Consider the following 7,823-nt stretch of genomic DNA (forward strand, 5'->3'; position numbering starts at 1 on the left):
AATTTCGAATCCATATCAACGTGAATCGGCTGATAGTAATGATATTGTTTTGATTTGAAATCTTCGACTTATATTTTTTAGTTCTTAAAATACTGTATCAAGTAACTTTTTAAAATTAAATAATCGAAAACCAATAGGCCCTTCCGTTCCCCGGAAGTTAAATGAATCCACCGGTAAACAAAAAGTGACGGCACATGTTGACAAATTTTTATCATTCTTCCAAAAAATACGAGGCACAATCGTAAAAGAAGATTTATACGGATTTGCTGCAACCACAACTTTACCAACAACGCGTTTAAAAACAAAGGGTATAACAAAACTGGGTAAGAATTACTTGACGTCGAGATTTGTTGACGTTGGTCGAAACAGCTAAAGTTCTTTAAAAAAAATAAGACTAAATAATTGATGAATCTGTTGCGAAGATAATACAGGTATATTGCCATCGACTTTTAAGAGCATCACCAATCCTACAAGGGTTGTGGTCGTTCCGTCCCCATGTCGATTCGGCCCCAAAAATAAATAAAATGTTTCGCTGGGCATAGTCCAAATAATTATGACGTCTTGAAAGGCTAGTATAATTTGTTTCTTTGACACCTTACTTCGACTATGCTGGGCGCAGCCTGGTATGACTGCAGAGGCCTATCGCTGCACAAACCCTGTGAAAAAAATAATTTTGACAAGTAAATATGAACATTACATCCCAATTTTTTTTTTTTAATAACCACTAACCCAAACTTTTTTTATAACTGCAAAGAGATCCATACATTTAAAAGTTATTGTCGGGAAACTGGGTTACACTCAAGACCTGAAAGTGGACCTGAAAAGACCTGAAATTATACAACTTAAATTATTCAAATTGCAATAACTTTTTATTATTATATGGAATTTGTTGAAGTTGGAATTTTATTAATTGTAGATATCCAATCATATTTCATTGAAATTTAAATGTTTTAAATTAAAAACAAATTTTTTAAGCAAAAAGTTGGACCTGAATGAACATGATGAAGAAATGAAAAGACCTGAAGGGACCTGAAAATCTATGTTCGGACTAATTCTAACTTCAATAACCTTTTTAATATTCAGTGGATATCTTTCAACTTTTGATTTTGTGAAACAAAAAGATCAATATATTGATAATATAAAAAAAATATGTGAAAAATATCATTTGGGTGTCAAAACTCTGACCTGAACGGAAAATTAAAAATCTGCATGAGCCTAAACTAAAATTCCGCTAATATTTTTTTTAAAACGAAAATAATAAACATAGACAATAAATATGGTTGTTAACATTTCATGTTCGATGTCATTTGGTCTCTTGTTGAGATCTGTCTCATTGGGATCCCACCCCATCTTCTTTGTAATTTTTATTGATGGAAGATACTAATATGATAGTTCATGTAACAATATATAGTGATAATCCAATTAAAAGATTAAAGTGAAATGTGTATTTAGACTAATGATCCAATTATCACCTAATATCAATACAAGGTATGAATTGCAACCGGCACACGTGCATGTAATCAAAAGATTCCAATCGACAAATATGTGTCTTTAAATAAGACATGATTGATGGGGAAGCAATACTTTTATTTTCATTTGAAGTTTAAGACCTGGTTTAATATATATTAATGCAGTTTAAGCAAGTTGAATTAGTTTGAATAATTTAAACAGGCAATCTTTTTTTTTTTTCATCATTAACAAGGTATTCAAATATGTTCCTGTATAAATATCTAGTCATTCGTTCTCTTCCATAGATTTTTGTCTAAAATAAAAACAAATTGAAACAACAATGTTGTGCGAGTTTAAATAAATCTACGTTACATGTACCCCTATGATCCATTCATGTCTTTTAGTTCGCCGACAAGGCCCGAATTTTGAATCACAAACATTTTATTTTCAATAAAATTCTTTATCATTTCAATGATCAATATATTATATTATACCTTTCCTATAACAAAATTCATATTTCAATGAGATTGATTGAAAACAGTTAAAGAACTTGAATCACTTTTGGCATCAAAAATTTGTTTTTAATTTAAAAAAATAAAAAATTTAATGAAATATGGATCATGTGGATATTTACAATTAATAAAATTCCAACTTGAAGAAATTCCATCCAAAAATAAAAAAGTTATTGCAATTTGAATAATTTTAGTTGTATACTTTCAGGTCTTTTCAGGTCTTTAGTGTATCCCCTGGAAACTACAAAAAATATTCTTTTTAGCTCTAAATGTTTATCTGTTGATGCCATAAATGTAACCCACAAAATCAAAATTATTTTGGCAATTAACCTTCTGGTAAAATTTCATAGAGATCCATTCATTTAAACTAAAGAAATTATAACATGTGTTAGGAAATCACAGTGGCAGATCCAGGAATTTTCATAAGTGGGGGCCCACTGACTGACCTAAATGGGGGCCCGCTCTAGTCACCCTTGAGTGATTTCCTATATAAACAACCAATTTTTTTCCCAAAAAGGAGGGGCCTGGGCCCCCCCCTGTCATATAAATCATCTGTAAGTTTTCAGTATGATATACATGTATACTCTCCACTTTTGTGAAAAGTGCTACTGTAGCATATCACAACAGGGATGATTCCAGGTGTTTTCAAATGGGTCTCTTTAACATCAAATTGGGAATTTTTATCCCAATTGGGAATTTTTTATGCATACAACCATGACAACCTAAAAAGAAATAATATCATTTCCTGACCTGTAAAAACGGAAAATGTATATTAAGTTTCACCTGTACACTGATTGAAGAAGTTATTGGATTCAGACCAGGGAAGTTGTATTACACGACTACCATTGCACATGATGCACTATTATCTTAACTTTGGTAAACAAGGCATATATACCAGCTACCATAAACCTATGGCAAGCAGTTTAGCTATTTATTCGAATTTCAAATTATCTCAAATCATCTCATAATATATAAGATATCTTATATAACATATAAGATTTTTATAAGATATCTCATTTAATATATGAGATATTTTATATAATTTATTTTTTTAAAGCTATCTTATGTATTATATGAGATCTTATATATTATATGAGATATCTTATTTATTTAATAAGATATCTTATATATTTTATACTTAGATATCGTATATAATTATAAGATATCGTATATACTTATAAGATATCGTATATACCTATAAGATACAAATGCATCTGATATACTTTATAAGATATCTTCTAAAGTTTATAAGATATCTCATTAAGTATACGAAATATATCTTATAAATATTTGTTATACAAGATATCTTATATAGTTTATTGAATATCATCTTAAGAAAATTATATAAGATATATTATATGAATTATCTTATAATTTCTATACGATGTCTCTAATAATATATCTTATATGATATGAGCCAGTCCATTCGAAAAGGTACAAAAAGTCCTTTTGATAAACTTTACAGGACACGTTATCAAAGTTTGTTATAGTATTTTTGAAAAAAGATTTTATCCAAAAAAAAAATACATTAATGTAAACATTCATAAGATTGTCAATTCTATGCCGATATTGTCAATTAAAACAGAAAAAAGACGTAGAAATATCTGAATTTTTTGTATTTGAGCACGTGTAAAATCATTTGTTCCCCGAACTAATGCTATACCGACCAGAAACTTAAAAATTTACAACACTACAGAGACAAAAGTCAAAAATTTAAAGAAAGTAAGACAACATTCATTTGACATTAAAACATGATGAAAAATACAAAAACTATGACATCTTGTGTTTTAGAAATTGAAAGTTAAGTTAAGTTAAGTTATTAAATATTATATTAATTTATTAAATATTATATAAACAAATGTATAAAGCAACCTTAATTTAAGTTAAGTTAAGTTATTAAATATTATATTAAGTTATTAAATATTATATAAATCAACCTTAATTGCACGGGATTCGAACCGTTGCCCAGTTAGATTGCATTGATATCAGCATCGTAAGCGAGAGTATTATCCCCACTGTTAACATTATCAATTGGTAAATCAAGTCATTTAAACTATACTTTGAAAATGATTGGAATATATGAAATAATTCATTTAAAATCTTGATAAAACTAAGGGAGGGAAGGTCTCAACACTTACAGGTGCGTGTAGCTCTCAGCTTAATGATATGAGGAAAAGTAAATGTGTTTTATAAATCACAAGCCTACTACCAATAATTATGCACACTTTTTAGAATTTTGTAAATTTTTCGTTTTTGTACCTTTTCGCATGGACTGGCTCATATATAAGATATCGTAAATAATCTTTTTTATAAGATATCTTATATTAATTAATTACTGTCTTTTGGTGAGGTAAATGTGTGGTTTAATTGACTTTTGAAAAACTGATATTCACTGAGGCCAACGGCCGAAGTGAATATCAGTTTTTCAAAAGTCAATAAAACCACATATTTACCGAAACAAAAGACAGTAAATGTTTTATTCCAAACTCCAAGAGAAAATAGTGTAATGTAAAGTTTTTATACCAAAATTATACACGTAAAAGCACGCGACGTTTTGCGCGGTGAATATTCTTTTTCCGCAGGTGAATATGCTTGTTTATTCAAAATCCCATTAATATAGAAAAACCTACTAAATTTTTATCAATATGGAATAAAAATAGATGTCTTATATAATAAAGAAGATATCTAATATCGATTATAAGAAAACTATATGAGATATCTTATAAACTATAACAGATATCTCATAAGTTTTTTAACATATATCTCATGAACTATCATGTAAGATATCTTATAAACTTTAAAATTATTTGGATCATTTTTATATCTTTTGAAACAGTTCCATAATGGTGACATTGTATTTCAGGGGGGGGGGGGGGGGGGGGCTCATTTCATGAATGGTCTATCATCAATATTATTTTCAAAAACGCTCAAACTTTTGTCTTTTGAGGGAATAGAGCAAAATATAAAATAACTTCTTTTACAAAACAAGTTTTAATCAAGTTACATAACCGACTCTGCTGGGCGATCTGCTTTTATTAGATCAGCGATCATTAAAATTTGTTCATCAATTTGATATCAAAATTTGAATTTGTTCTTTGCCGAGGTCTGCTTTGACACCAATTTTGACAAAAAGCATGTTTTTGATCAACCTGCTGAGCGGTCTTCTTTTTTAAATTCAAATACTCCCATGCAATTTTATTCAATTGAATCCGGCTGCTAAAATTGTTTACCTCACGTTGTCATTAAATCTTTGTTAATAAAACAGTCAGAGCTCAGACATAAATAAGTCTGAATCTGCTTTTGACTCATAGAGGTCTAAATTTGTAAGTTTTAGGATTTGTCTCCCTTTATTGTAAGACAAAATACGACTTGAATAAGTCCAATATTGTTAAACAAGAAATAATTGACCAGAATCAAAAACTTGCAAATATCGACTCCTACAAGTCGATGAGTGATCAAAATTGGTTAACTTCAAGACCCACGCATACTTATAAGGAGGTCATGCATCTAAATCAAATAATGACAACATTGAAAGCCAATGCTTTGTCTTCTAAAGAAAAATATGAATGAGAGTCTAAAAAATCGGAGATAATGTTAATTAACCTTACAATGCAACCACCTGGAATCACACTTAATGAGGTAAAACATCTGTGTTTAGTAAGGATGTTCAATTAGATAATTAAATATAGATAGCTCAAGTCCTTGTGAACTCTCATACAGGTTTTTGCTGTCATAGGTGGTGTAGTTTGGCCACAAATTAACATTAAGTTTTTTCACCAACATAAATAGACCTTAACAAGTCTGTCATTTTCTGACTTAGATAAGTCTAAAATTGAAACTACATTTTTATAATAAATACATGTTTCGACTCATTAAAGTCTAAAACAAAAATCGACTTGTTTATGTCTGAGCTCTGACTGTAAAATGCGATCGTAGTCTGACAGCATTCTTATCCACATTTTACTACGCTTTGACGACAAACTATGAAAAATTATAGTTGCCGTAATTGGTGACTGAAACTTTTCCGATTTTTATTTTATTTTCCTGAATTGGGAATTTATATTCACAAACATTTTTTTGGGGCCGCTGGCAGATTTAAGGGGCCGCTAGGCGGCCCTAAACTATATAGTGGAATCATCCCTGCACAACATAGTATTTTAATCAGTTTGGATTTTAATTTGAATATTGATGTTAAAAATAAATAATTGATGTTAAAAATTAAACATTGATTTAAAAAGAAACAAATAAAAAACATTTTATTCTGGCCTCAAATTATTACATGATTAGACCCCTGGTCACCCAATAGTCATGATAGTAATACATTGTAAGTGACTTTGATTTTGATTTCATGTACAATGTAGAATAATTTCTTCTTTTATTTCAGAACTATAACAACAATGAACAATTCGTCAGTTACAAAACAGGAGCAGAGGACTTTTTTACGTGAAAGATTTCTTCGTCTTCTATCCCATTTATCAGGTCAAGACGCCAAAATTAAGATGCATGAGAGGACATCTGTGTCATGTGTTTTAGGACAAGTAGATATTGATATCCACCATGTACAAGTCTCCGATTTAACTACGCCAATGGGCAACATCCCAAATGCTGTACTCAGGATGTCAGATGTGATTTCCATTGAAGTGCCTGATCTCAATACATCTAACCGATGATTTAAATGATGAATCTCTAAGGAAGTTGTTTTCCTGATAACAGATTAGGATGTTATCATGGTAATAAAATGTATCATAGATGTGCTGAATTGGCGCAATAATCTTATACAAAATAGTGAATGGATATTAAGCATGTTTAGTGAACATGGTGATTTTCATGTCATCATACAGATGCATAGGCAATTGAAAAGATTTAATGCTGAACGACTTGAATATTTATATATTGTTAAAATCTAGAAACAATTAGAATTCTGTGTTGAACTTAAGATTTTGACATTTTTAATACAATTACAATTGATAAAATAAATATTTATAGTTTTTTTTATGCAAAATGTTTCCAGGTACAGTTACAATACTGTTTTGATCATGTTGACCATACGTAAAAAATGTTGACATTTTAAATAGATAATTAACATAAAAAAAATTACCGAATACAGAATAAAGTTTTTAAGCCCCACCTATGATAGTAGAGGGGCATAATGATTCTGGTCTGTGTGTCCGTTTGTCCGTCCGTCCGTTCATCTGTCCCGCTTCAGGTTTAAGTTTATGGTCAAGGTAGTTTTTGATGATGTTGAACATGTTGAAGTCCAATCAACTTGAAACTTAGTATACATGTGCCCTATGCATGCTATGATATGATCTTTCAAATTTTAATGCCAAATTAGAGTTTTGACCCCAATTTTACGGTTCACAGTCACTGAACATAGAAAATGATAGTGCAAATTTCAGGTTAAAGTTTTTGGTCAAGGTAGTTTTTGATAAAGTAGAAGTCTAATCAACTTGAAACTAACGTAAGGGTACCCAAATTGCACCGAGTACCCAAATTGCACCTATTTAGAAAAAAATAGCAACAGAAATCTTACAAGATTTCCTAGAGACTTAACAATTTGTATTTTTATGATTTGATACTATGCACGTCTTTTAACATAGGTAAACATATTTAGATATACACAAAACGTTCACAGTATTTATCAACAGATGGACTGTTTAATGAAAAAACAAAATGTACGAAAACGTCATCATGCGACGTCATCAAAACGTCCTCTTTTTAAAATTAGCAAATACAATATATTATAAGTATCCATTTCGTAAAATATGAAGAGTAAGCATGGACTAATATCCAATTGTTCAAAATATTTGAAGAAATTAAACAAAAGCTCTGTTATAAGACTTTTGACGATGTGAATTTAAG

The 7,823-nt window shown here is 29.8% G+C and overlaps 1 long non-coding RNA gene across 1 annotated transcript; it reads left to right on the forward strand.

Moving 5' to 3' along the window:
* The first annotated feature begins 3 nt into the window (after positions 1-3).
* Positions 4-6,938, forward strand: LOC134691450 (uncharacterized). Its single transcript, XR_010102139.1, has 2 exons — positions 4-323; positions 6,346-6,938. It is a non-coding gene; the product is annotated as an uncharacterized LOC134691450 (long non-coding RNA).
* Positions 6,939-7,823: the final 885 nt, after the last annotated feature.

Source organism: Mytilus trossulus, chromosome 11 (genome assembly GCF_036588685.1).
Source record: "Mytilus trossulus isolate FHL-02 chromosome 11, PNRI_Mtr1.1.1.hap1, whole genome shotgun sequence".
NCBI lineage: Eukaryota > Metazoa > Mollusca > Bivalvia > Mytilida > Mytilidae > Mytilus > Mytilus trossulus.